We start from the raw sequence: 13,884 nt of genomic DNA, 5'->3' as shown, positions 1-13,884 counted from the left end.
GATGCACTGGCTAAGCATCCAGGGTGTACCCCGCCTCTCACCTATAGCCAGCTCAGATAGGCCCCTACAACACTGCAAAATGGATATGCAGGTCAAGATGAGACAATTACAATGGATGGATGGATAGTTGCTACTACAAAATCAGTTTTTTGGCTTTGGTAAGGGTGATTATTTCTGGTTGAACATATGGAATCCTTCAATTAACAAAAATGTCTGTCTCTGTAGCATAACAAAAAACAATCAGAGCCCATAGTTAAAACCAGCCTTCTAAGCCTACGGTTAGTAACTTTTACATAACATTTTGCAAATATTTTCCAAAACGTTCACAATGTCCTTTCAGCAGTTCCTCAGACGAACGATCGGTAAAAAAAAAATCAGAGTCATGCAGGCCCATCTAGTCCCCCTAATACCATTTGTAAGACACTGCCTGAATCTAAACTACCAGAGCCAGAAGGAGTTTCCCTCATAGTACTGAGGTATTAATGGAAACTGTTCTGTCCATGCGTCGAGACAATACCATGAGAAAGTAAAATATCAGGTTGTTTCCTTTTATTTGGGATGAAAAACTGGGCATTTGAAAGTCTACCTATTAGTAGACTTGATAGCCCACAGGTCATTTGCTCATCTGTGTACACTATGCAGGCACACGTCAGAACAGCTAATCAGTTAAGCCAATGCACATTTCTGGACCTAGAGTACCTCCACCAGTGAGGAGTGATGGGCAGATGAAGCCCCATGAAGCACTGAAGCCTTTCATCCCAATCGGTTCACGGTGATTCGGAGCTTCATGAGGCTTCATTTGCTCTAGTGCGACATCTACTGGATGGTAAAATATCAGGTGGCATGAGTTTGAAGTGTGTAGCATTTTGCAGAAAGCCTGTTAATAAAACTGTCAGCAAAATAAAGAAGTATGCAAAACATGTATAGTTTAGTGATTATTATATATATATATATATATATATATATATATATATATATATATATATATATATATATATATATATATATATATATATATATATGACTATGCTTTGTGACATCATTGGTTTGTATTTAGAAACAACATTTTCTCCACTGGGGCAGGTTCCATTTCCTGAATCTAAACTGACTCTCTTCACACTATCTATACGATGAATGATCTTGTCAACAGGAAACACACACGAGAAATGGCTTTTGACCTAAAATTTAACTTTGCAGTACTTCACATATGAGACAAGTTGGTGTGTCATGGGTTGCAGGACCCTTACGCAGATCACCAGTGGAAACGTCTGTAAAACTCTCAGAAATCATGCACATTCATGATCCTGTCTGTTTCCTTAAAATAAAACACACATCAATTCAGCGAGGGGACCCTGAAGAAACCTTAAAATAGAATATTACAAATACAGGTATTATAGGATAGATGCTTCCTTATGTTTGAGAATCTAATTGAGTTATTTTACTCTGAAGGAGATAGTTATCAACTCTTATTGAAAACTATGCTTTAGTACCATTATTTAGCAGATAAGACGTGACATTTTATGTCTATAGGTTAGATGCATATTGTGCAGTTTTTAATAATTAAAGCAATTTGGTTAGGCTGGTTTTGGTTCTTATGTCTGTGAATGTCTTGACAATTTTAGAGACCTTTACTGTAGAAGATGCTCTCAAAATGATCGGCTTCAGAAGGTTCCAGTGGAAATTATCTGTTCTCGCCGGATTGGCTTTGGTAGTTATTAAACATGGGAAATGTTCTCACTATGATTTCCAGATGGTGTTTGTTTCACACATTGTTCACATCACTGAGAACAGGTAGGAGAACCCATGGAAATGATGATCCCCAGTATCTGGGGCCGCCAGCTTCACTGTGACTGGAGGCTGTCTAGCTATAAGTTGGCTCTCTTAACGTCGGTAGGATCCACTCAAAATGTTCTTGTTGCTGATTTAAAAAAATGTTAAAATGTTTGTGTTTTTTCTTTTAATTTTTTTTCCAGGTGATTTTTTTCACGTAAGGCCTCAGTGCCTCTTTATGGGGTAAAGTGTCAGACAGCTATGGTAGAAACATTGTAGGCCTAATCTTTTCCTTGTTTATTCATGTACAGTTTAGTGGTTTTGTGCATGACTTGACATATAACTCTCATGTTTTCTTTGTATCTCTCTGTTGGAAGCAGTGTCTGATCATTTGCATCAGCTGGATCCTGTTTTACGGTCTGTTGAGTGCCTTCGCTCCAGGATATGAATGCCTCTTGGCTCTGCAGGGTTTTGTCGGCTTTAGCATTGGAGGACTTTCAGTCGTAAATTTCCTGCTTCCTCTTTATCCATTGGACTGATGTCTGCATGGCCAGAATGACACATTATTAAACCATAATTGACATCAATTATTCCTCCCATTTAAGGGTGACATTGTACTCAGAGTTCCTCCCCACAAAGTTGAGAGGCACCTGCATCATGATGATGTGGGTAATGTGGTGGATTTTTTGTCGCTGTTATTGTTGTTGTTGTGGTGGTTAATTACTGTTTAATGATTCCCATTCCGAATGCTGTTTTGTGTGCATCAGGTCTTCTGGTCAGTTGGTACTATGTTTGTGATCCTGGCATTGTGGATCAAGCCCAAACTTGGTTGGAGATGGCTGCTTGGTGTGTCCATTCTATCATTGGCAATTTTCCTGTTTCTGCTTTGTAAGTGTACTCGTGGTTTATAGAGATGTTTAAACTAACAATCTCCTGAGGTCATCTCTTCAGTAAACGTCCTGTTTTACAGTGGCAGGAAACACAGAGAAAGCCATGGTAACATTACAGCGTGTTGCCCGAGAGAATGGTAACACTATTCCTCAAGGGAAGGTGATCATCCACTAGCAGGTAAGGTTACATACGATTGGGTCAGAAAACAATGTTGAACAGGTTTTATAGTGAAAATGTTCCCACTAATTGTTTTTTATTTTTTATTTCACAGAAAGACCGTGGGCAGATTAAAGATCTATTTTCTCCTCAGTACAGGAGGACTACTCTTCTTCTATGGTTTATTGGGTTAGCTTCTACTTTATCCTCTATCCATTCATACTTCATTTATTTTTTTATGATGGTCCTGAAGTGCGGATCAGGAGAAGAATAGAAAACAACAACATATTAAAAACTAACAAGGCAGTCAGAGACTGTAACATCCCGCGACACACCTGAATTCAACATTTTACCCAGACACACACATTTTTGTGGCTCTGGCTTCCTGAAAATGTTGCTTTTTGTTTTGTGATTACATCTCATCAGGTTTCAGAGATGTGTCCCTAAACAGGTATAGAGTGATCCCTCGTTCCTCGTGGTTAATGTGTTCCAGGAACCACACAACCCCCCCCCCCATACTGATATTAAACCACCTTCTATCTGTATTGCCTTTAAAACACTCTGATAGACTGTTTAAAGCACTTTGTGTCTCACAGAAGTCAGAGACTCACAGAACGTAGCGCACTTCTGGATACCGTCAGCCAATAGAATGTGAGTATGGTATCACATGACTGCCTACCAAAAATCTGTGATGAGTGCAAAAGTTGAAATTTGACCTTGACCTAGTTTCTTCAAGGTCAGGGTCATCATCTCATCTTCATCCCCTTTGCTGCCCCAGTAATGTGCTTTTTGTCTCATCTTTCTATCTGAACGGTTGTGAAGATATTTGGTGGACTAACAGACGAACACACGGACACTGACATTACAATACATCACCTTTGCAGGATGTAATTAGCATTAAATTGAATATTGGATGGAAATAAATCCAATCTGGGACTGCAAATAAAAAACAAAATTAAGTACTGCATTACCCTCATTTTGTAGAAGAAACATGAATCAAAACTGAATTTTCATTTGACATCATTTCATTTTATTTGACTTGTTGGCATTTCAACTCCTGGACCAACACGATTTCCTTCCCCAGATACTATTCTACATGCATTATTTAGCATTTAGAATGACGCAATGTTCTGACATTGAAAGGTCCGCTGTTGCCTTTTCGTAGTCCTGTTCACAACTGAGCTGTTCCAGGATGGAGATACATGTAGTGGTGAGTAACAGATACTGTCTGTTTGTTAATCAGCTTCAACTGTTTGTCTTAAAAAACCCAACACTAAACTCTTCATCTTCAATTTAGCAGCCCAGGAAGCCAAAGCTAAACCCGTTTGTAATCTGGAGTCCAAGTATTTTACATCAGATGACGACAAAGACATTACATGGACAACCTTGGCTGAATGTCCAGATGAAAAGCTCCCTATTAGCATTTTTTTTTAATGGAGAATTGAAGTTGCACCTTCTTACACCTTCAAAATGCTGGTGTAAGAAAACTGCTAAGGACAGATACAGGGTGGTCCTCCATGTTTCTTTATCAACCATCCCTGAGAACAATCTGAGACCAGAAGGCTTTCAACTTCTGTTAAAATTCTGATAACTAAACTTAGTTTTCAAACATTTATACAATTGATAAAAGTTTTGAATTTTGTTCAAGCTTAAATGAAAGTAAGCATCCTTTATAAATGAAATTACTGTTTACATACAGGTATTTAAATGGGTTTGCCTTTCTCACAGGAACAGGTTTGAAGCTTTGTTGATATTAGCTCAATGTTGTTGCCTACGGGATAATAGAGATGCAAAAAGTTGTTGTAGTGGCCTAACCTGGAAAACCTTAACTTATTCCATTCTCCCTGTATTGTCCTCTGCATTATTTAAACCTTATGTTAACCAGCTGATTATATCGGAAGACAGAACAACATGGCATTGTGTTTCTTCATGTTTTTTTTGTTCATTTTGCCTTTATACACTTGTATAGGGAGGTACATTTGTCTCAATATCTGTAATTTTGTTATTCAACAACAAAATATATTAAAACGTGACGACTAATCTCTCATTCTGTGTGTTTGTCTTCGGTTCTCGCAGGATTCCTCTTACAATCTCCACCTTTATTGCAAGAATTTTCATGTCAGGAGGATTTCAAGTTGTTGTCAGTTACACACCAGAGGTAAGTCTACATGTGATCACTCTAGATAAATATTACACAGGTATTTGTTTTGTATAATTTCAACTGAAAAAAATGCCCTTGTCATGCAAATTAGGTGTTTCCTACAGAAAATAGAGCCTTAGGATTGGGGACTTGTGGTGTGATGTCGCGGTGGGGTTCTCCGACTGCTCCTTTTGTTTCACAGGTATTCAAAACGTGCTTTTATCCCCCGTCTGATATCACATAATTTGGCTCTATGTTTTTCTGAGTGATCCTTCATTTTCTGTGTTTTGGTTTTAGATGACGTTGCGGACATTTGACTCTGTCTACTGTGGCTGTATTCTTCTGGCAGCATTGTATTTTTGAACCTTTTGAGATATCTGGAAAAGGCTTGCAGGAGTCCCATCTTACTCAAGAGGATGGAGGGAAGACATCAGCAACGAGCCAATGAAGTGATGCAAGACTGTCCCAAGACAAAGATCAACGGTCAATAATAACTAAAATTACCAACAGACAATTCTGCAAATAACTGAATTGTTTTAATGTGAATTCAACAACAAGGGGACACCCATGTTTCAGGCTGGGAGATGCAAAATCATTTTATTTATGGTGTGGCCTTGTCATTATATGCTGGGCAGAAGGACTTAATGAACAACGTGATGATGGTGGTCAAGTAAGTTTAATTTGTATAAATATATTTGATTAAAAAGAAAGGTTCGCAAAATTGTTTTATCCTGTATGTCTTCTTTGACTTTCTGTCACGTCTCTAGACTATTATTATCCTGTTTGTTTTCCTGTGACTAACATGTCATTTCAGATCCAGTCCCACTTATAATCAGTACATTCGCTGTACCTGCCTTCCCTTCGCTCACCTGCAGCCACTCCCCTAATCAGCTCCAGTCTTCATCTTCCAGCTCAGCCCTCAGTTCTCTGCCAGATTGTTAGTGTTTATCTCCTGCCTATTCTAATTTTGTGATTGACTCAGCCTGTTACTAGGACCCTGCCTTTCGTCAGCCCCTCTTCAGATTTGTCTGCCTGGTTTTTGGACTGCCTTAGTGTATGACCTGCCTGACTACTGGACTCTGCCTGTTTTGCCTGCCGCCTTTGTTTCAATAAACGATTGAAACAAATTAGTGATGACTACACAAAGTTAAATGACTTTGAAATAACAGGAAAATGGGACCTCAGAGATGCTATTGGACAGAGAGTATTAATTACACAGACAATGCAACATGCTCTGGCATTGCAGCTGGAGTAGTGTTGAAGGAGGAAGGTGGCATGGAAATGAATGCAGACAGGACTGTGGATTTTGTGGTTGGTGACTGTGATGAACAGATTCAGACATCTGATTCAGAACATTGTGATGATGAATTCTCTGACAGACATTCACTCACCCACAGAATTTCCAACTGGGCCATACAGTTTGGCATTACCCTGGTTGCTTTGACAGCACTATTGGCCATACTACACATTTGCTATCATGATCTTCCAAAGGATGCTAGGACTGTCCTTAGAAAATAATCAATTGTGGATAGGGCTGGGGGACAGTACCACTATTTGGGGATTCTGGCATCACTTAGACATACATTATCTAAGTTCAGACACTTTCACTTGAAATAGATGGTCTTCCTTTGTTTAAGAGCTCCTGTCTGCAACGGTAGCCCATCCTTGGTCTGCTAGTAGGTGTTCCCATGAAGGAACCAGTAGTGATAGGTTTGTTCTGTTGACCAAAGAAACCCAGTTCACTAGTGGAATTCCTCAGAGACTTTGTTACTGAGTTGGAACAGCTTAAGAAAGGTTTTCATGTAGACGGCAAGAAATTCAAGGTCAAGCTGGACACAGTAATTTGTGACACACCAACCAGGTCCTTTGTTAAAAACACAAAGAATCACAATGCTTACCATGGCTGTGACACATGTGTGCAGCCTGGCAAATACATTAAGACACATGACATACCCATATACAGATTATGCTTTAAGGACAGATGAATCATTTGAAAACATGGTTGAGTGTCATCATCATGAGGGCCCACATCCATTTCATGGTGGCGGTGTTGGCATGGTCTCATAGTTCCCTTTAGATTACATGTATTTGGTTTGTTTAGGTGCCATTAGGCGACTGTTGCACATCTGGCTTAGAGGACCTCTCACCTTTCAAGTACCTGAAAACATTGTAGAAAGAATGTCTGGAAAACTCTTAGAAACGCGTTCTTATATTCCTGTGGAGTTTGCCCCCAAGACCAGATGGCTGAGGGAATTGGATCGCTGGAAGGCAACAGAATTAAGACGGTTTCTGCTGTACACAGGACCTGTAATGCTGGGTGTCTTCCTGGACATAAATCTGTATAACAACTTCATGCTACTCTTCTCTGGTATTGCAATTTTAGTCCTCGACTATCTTGTCCTCGACTATCTTGTCACACACAGTATGCTGCCACCTTGCTTAAATCTTTTGTCAGTCACTTTGGACAAATATATGGCAAAGATCAAATTGTTTATAATGTACATGGTTTGGTCCATCAAGCAGATGAAGTACAGCAGCATGGTTGCCTTGATTCATTTTTTGCTTTCCGTATGAAAGCTACCTGCACAAGCTGAAAACGGTAGTTCGAAAACCAGAATTTCCCCTGGCTTAAATTATTTGGCGATTGTCAGAAATTAATATTATGGACTGTCCTTTGAATGGTACCACTCTTAAAAAGCAGCTTTTTGTTGAGCTGCTTGCAGATGGAATGTCAGTGAAATGACCTGTGACAAGTGGACTATTAAAGTCTCCACAGGGGATAATGTTTGTCTCATTGGAAATGACATTTGCTGCATACTTAACATTCTAGAATGCAGTGATGGAATGTATTTTATATACCAAGACATTGCAGATACGTCCTTATTCACTTATCCATTCAAGTCTGATTACCTGCACATTCATGCAATTTCCTGAACATCTGATACACTCAACTGTGTTAAAGTTTCAGACCTTGCTCAAAAATGTGCAGTCTTGCCCCACATGAGTGGTTTTGTAGCCATTCCCCTATTTCATACAGTTTAGGGATGGCCCATGTTTTTGTGGGACACAATGCAGGTCTGTCATTCAGTCAGGTTTGGGATAACTACTTTTTGATCCCCAATGTAGGGCTAGGCAGTATATTGATATCACATTTATATGAGAATTGTACAGTATTAGTTGCATGTCTTATGTTATAGTGTTGAAAGTGATGTACACTTGTACCTTTTGACTGGGTGACAATCTAGAATAAGAGTCAGAGATTGTGTCAAAAACCGACAGACTGCACCACCACCACCAATCTTTGTGAAACCGGACATTTGACTAAGTTTTTTATATAAATGGTGTATTTTTAATGTTTTCATCTGACCGATTTATGTGAAGTCATTATATGTTATGCTGTATATCTGATAATTTTAAACCCATATAAACTATTAAAACATATTCACTGATTTCTCAAAACTTCAAGTGTAGGTTCAAGTGCCAGGAAAGTCATACAAATATTTTTATAATGTTAAAGTCGGGATTATTTGAAGTTGGGTTGCAACTTCTAGCTAACCCTACGCCATGGACTAACAGAATATACAATAATTAACAAAGAACACTAAACTAAAATGGCAGTTTCTCACCACACAGAACATGGAGCAGAGATAGACAGATTGAGAGCTGAGAGCTGAGAGCTGAGATAGAGATTCTGAGCGATGAGAGAACCTTCTCACGGCTATGGACCTGGCCTGTGATGATGTGCGTGCGGAGGCGTTCCAAGGCTGGGTGCGGCATGCCAGGGCATTCTTCCCACATAGACCGGTCCATGGATAATATTGTATGTGATGTTGATGAGGCCCTGTGGCCCGACCCAGCCCGACGACATGATGCCGACCAATGAGTTGAGTCTCCATTCATGTTTTGGCTGGTGACCCAAAAGAGAAATGAGACATTCCCCCAGGACCCAAACTAGTGAAAATGGCAGATCTACAATGTTGTTGTGAGATTGTAGAAGGGCTATTTTAGCTAATTCTTGCCGTAAACATTTCCTAATTTATGGACAATATTTGATTTTGTGTTGTCTCAAAGTATGATCCATGGGTGTTTATTTTTTTAACACTGCACAGTAAAATAAAAAATGTCATACCCTGAACATTATGTTTTCAATTGTTGTATGTATTGTGTGAAATGGATCCTCCATGGTGTTTACAATGCTATACGTTTTACATTGAGTTATGATAACTGCATTTTCTTCATTATGTAACTATTCCTATTGTAAACACACAAATCTAGAGTACATGCCCAATGCATATTTGAAAATACACGTATGTAAGAGTTTCTAAAAATGTGTCCTGGCAGTTGTGAAACTGTAGAAAAAACAGTCGCACACTCTGAACATTGTGTTTTGAAATTTTTTGGTAGTGTGTAATGATGCTCAGTAGTGTTTACATTTTTGCAGGACTTGAGAGGTATTGTGCTGTCAAGGATTACTTTTGAGAATATGTGAGACTTTTGAGCACAGTTGCAATTGTTTTGGTGTGCTTGTGTGACTTTGAACATTTAGGCAACTGTTCTGGAGTGTATGGGTTGGTTTTGAAGACACTGTGTAGTTGTGTGAATAGTGCTTGAGAAAAGTGTTTTGTGTTTAGAGTTGTGGGAAAATAGAGGGCAGTATGGTTAAATGTGTTTTAGCAATAGAGAAAAACTGTAATACAAAGCATGTATGGGCATCATCTAAGGCTTTGTGAAACAGTGACGCACATGTTTCATCAATGTTTGACATTTTCCAACACACAACCTCGAATAGGTATGTTAATCACAAAATGACTATGTATAAATGTACAAAATAATTGACAATGAAAATGATCCTGATTTGCAGCCCTTCACCTATCCCTTTGATATTCACTGAAAGATATTTGTCACACGATCCAAATACATGTATTGTTTGCATTGGACAGGCTTGATTAACACTTTATGGCAAAGACTGATGAGATAAATGTTCCTTTTGTTGGAACAGCAGCTTCCACAACACTCACTAATAATCAGTGGTAGCTTTATAAGTTCTCAGAACAGAAAGTTGCACTTTTATGATGATGGTAATGTTTTTTCCTTCCTTCACAATATACAATGTTCCATTTAATTCGTAGTAAACAAGAGTGTAGCAGTGGTGCACAATGGTGGAGATGCCAGCTTACTGACTGAAAAGGTCAGTTATGTAGCTGTCTATAGGTCTGTGGATAATCTCAGCATGGTTGAATATTCAGAACAGGTTTTTTGAGTCTAACGCGTTAGTAATCTTTTTAGTGGACTGGTCGACAAAGTACAGAATAACTGGAATAAACATTCTTACAATGTTAACAGGTGCTTATTTATCCAACCGTTTTGTCGTCATTTCTTTGAGGACTCGGACAAAGACAGGGAGGAGGAAAGTATTCCGACAAAGACAGGCAAGCATCCGGCCACATCCATACCACAGGCTCCTTGTATTCTGCTGCCACCTCGCCTTCTGCCAGTTGCTCCACCACCTGGACCCACTCCACCACCACCTCAGATAGAACACAGGGGACAAATAGACGAGGCAACTCTCCCTACTAGCCAAGTGTACTGACCCACTTGGCGAGGAGGACTGTGTGGCTCGGACAGTTTCCTGTTCTGGTGGGTAATACCTTGAGATTCAACATGTCAATCATTTCTGTTCTTAAGATGTTAACTGTATTACCCATGTACCAGTGGTGTTCAAACGTGTTGTGCCCCAGGCACACCAAACTTCCAAGGCACAACATTTACCCAGGGGATGATCGGGGTTTATTGTTTTGGCTTACATTAAAAAAGAAGACTGCTTTAATGACTTGTTCAGAGTGTACTGGAATGAATTCATTTATTTTAATCTTCTTTGACAGCTGCTGAAGTCCATATCATGAGCCTGTTGGAATATATCAAACACCAGCAAGAGCAGCTAATAGTAATTAAGGTGATCTTTTGATGAGCAGGCTCAACCCAAGTGACACTGACACAGACGCAGACATGGCTGGCCCCGCCCGGTTCCCACTGGGTCCGATGGAGGAAGTCAGGGAATTTGAGATGGGCTTAAAGATTCTGCCAATTCACGTCTGAGGCTGAGGCTGATGAGTTCAATTGCTCTCCATTTTGAATCCATCATATAATATACATATGATTTACCTTTATTATTGTGTCATGTTGTCAGTAGCTTGTGGAATCTTGGTTTCACATGTAGTATATTTTAAAATGTAATTGTAATCTGTGTGTATGTGTGTGTCTGTATTTATGTATTTAGATTTTCTCATTGGGATGTATCGGAGGTCATGATATTAAGCGAGGAACATCCTGGCCCACATATTCCGTGATGATATGGGGCATGAGATTAATTGGAAGGGGACCAATGGAAAACACTCATTCAGCCAGATGGCTACCAAGACTTTTCTTCTAAGTAAGTAATTGTGTTAATGGTCTTACAGTGCTATAACTATTGTAAGAGATTACATTAGAAAGGACATGCTAATTAATTTGAGGGCACTGGGGAGATGGTCAATGTTGGGGGCATTGACAGATATTGCAGGATCTTGCTAGAAACACTAACTGATTAACTGTAACATGCACATGAGACAAAGACAAGTGACAGGGAAATGCATGTTAATATGCACGTAGATATCAATGTGATATTGATTACCAAGGACATATTGGTAGAACCTACATGTGACAACTATGCTGCAGGTGGATTTTACAGTATAAACAGATCCACATTATGCATTTACACAGAGTAAAACTAACCAGTATCTGGCTAAACTTTAAATTCCCTGTTCGAACATTAGATTTGTGCTCTGTCAACAATGCAAATAGGGACACCTAATGTCATGCAGCGAAACTTCAATATAAAAGCCAATCAGTATACACACCTTTGTAAAACATTACAACTGGTGTGTGTGGGAGTTCAAGTAATCCTGTGTGATGATATTTTGTGTGATTTCAGATGCTGTAAAAAACAAGCCACTGTCATGGTTTGGTGTGGTGGTGCTGGTGTGTTGGTTCTCTCCACACCTGCTGCTGATCACCACGCCCGTTGCTGGTCTTCTCACCTGATCTTGATTGATCTAATGACCATGAGGCTTTTTAAGCCAGGTTCGATCAGAGCTACTTGCTGGTTCATTTCTTAAGTTTGGTTTTCCTTGAATCAGTTCCTAAAGGCTGTCCTGGAATTTTGTCCTGAAATCTTGCATTTTAGTTTTGTAGTTCTGTCCTGTCCTGCACACGTTTTTATATATCTGCTTACGTCTTGTTTGATTTTGCCTGTATCTGGAGATTTGAGTTGTCTGATTAAATCATGGACACGAGCTGTGCCTACGGTGACCTGCATTTGGGTCCATACCCCTCCCATCATGACAGCCACATTGGGGGTACAGTGACAGATGTGGACCTAATAGATATATACTTTATTAATCCCGGAGGAAATTGTATATATCCACTGCTTAGGCATTACATAACGAATAAATACTGGAAAAACACCAGGAGAAAAAGAAACACTGACATCACAGGACATACCGCAAGACATACATTACACTAACAGACAGACACATGCAGCACTAACAGGACTTATATACTAAACTATAACTAAAATATAAACAGTATAAAATTAAAATATAAACAGTATAAAATTAGTCAGACATACAATTCACTGGTTCGGCCTCGCAGCTGACAGGGGCACCTCCAGGAGGCGTTGTGCTACTTGCAAAGAGGACCAACCAGTTTGTCGTTGAAGCGATGTTGTCATCCTTCGTTTTCATGTGTTACCATATTGATTATTTTCCTTCATCTTTTTCTTTTGTGAGCCATTACCCAGAGAGGAATGGCGGCAAAATGCTTTAGATCCAATGGGTGGTTGCATTTCGTCTTTCCATTTACAGTATGTTTTGACCTCTTTTCTGTTGAGTCTCACTGCTAATTGATAGCTCTCAGCTCTACCAAAGCTATTATGCTGCTACACAAGACGATTTAACCAGAGACTCAAAGTGTGGGTTAAAGGATATAGTCTAATATATTTTCAAGTCTTGAAAGTCTTGAATGATTTATTCCTATTAAAGGCAGACTGGTTAAGGGAAATATTGAAGCTTTTCAGAACAACGCTGATGTTTGTAAGCTAGGTTTTGGATATTTCTGTTGCTAGTTATGGCCAAATGAGCCATTTTAACTAAAGGGTCTGGGCCAGATGAGCCGCATCATGAACGGTTCCAGAACGATTCCGGACTGCTGCACAGCTATATGAAGGCATCCGGATCCGCACTCGATCTGGTTTGGGTCTGCGGCCCTTGTCCGCTCCGGTTCCGTTGTGTTGTGCAAGTGGACTTCATTCCGGGCCCGGTATGCGGATCAGTGGTGGAGCCGGTGGCGGAACCGAGGCAGTTCCGGGGTGGAGTGAAAAGGCTATCTGGGTTATGGCACTCGCAAAAGTAAACAATATCAAAAGTGATTGACAGGTGATTTTACTGAGAAGATCTATGACACTGAAATAAAACATAGTAAAACATCATGTCAGGCCCTGATCCTGATACTTTAGTAAACACAAGACATATTTATATAAACTAAAGTTTTTATTAACTCCACACAGTCCAACAGTAACAATTGGCAGCTAGCTCAACGCTAACAAAATATGGAAAACCCCATTGATGGGCTAGCACGTTAGCGCTATTAACTTTTCCATCCACACAGTGAACCCAAACAGGACATTATAACTAGTCAGTGACTCTAACAACGTGTGCGTTCACTCAGACCGATGACCTTCAGGTCCAGCAGGAAGACAAAGAGCGGTGAGGAAACAGCTGACATGACCTGAACTACAGTAAGAACTACAGAAGCTGCAGGACCACCAGAAGCTCAAACAATCCACTGAAACTCTTAGTGGGTCAGAAACAGGATTTTAGATGATGTCCTGA

The 13,884-nt window shown here is 39.7% G+C and overlaps 1 pseudogene; it reads left to right on the top strand.

Moving 5' to 3' along the window:
• Window positions 1-328: 328 nt before the first annotated feature.
• On the top strand, window positions 329-5,405 carry LOC137603365 (synaptic vesicle 2-related protein-like; annotated as a pseudogene).
• The last annotated feature ends 8,479 nt before the right edge of the window (window positions 5,406-13,884 follow it).

Source organism: Antennarius striatus, chromosome 11 (genome assembly GCF_040054535.1).
Source record: "Antennarius striatus isolate MH-2024 chromosome 11, ASM4005453v1, whole genome shotgun sequence".
Classification (NCBI taxonomy): Eukaryota; Metazoa; Chordata; class Actinopteri; order Lophiiformes; family Antennariidae; genus Antennarius; species Antennarius striatus.
This window is presented reverse-complemented; position numbering and strand designations above follow the sequence as displayed.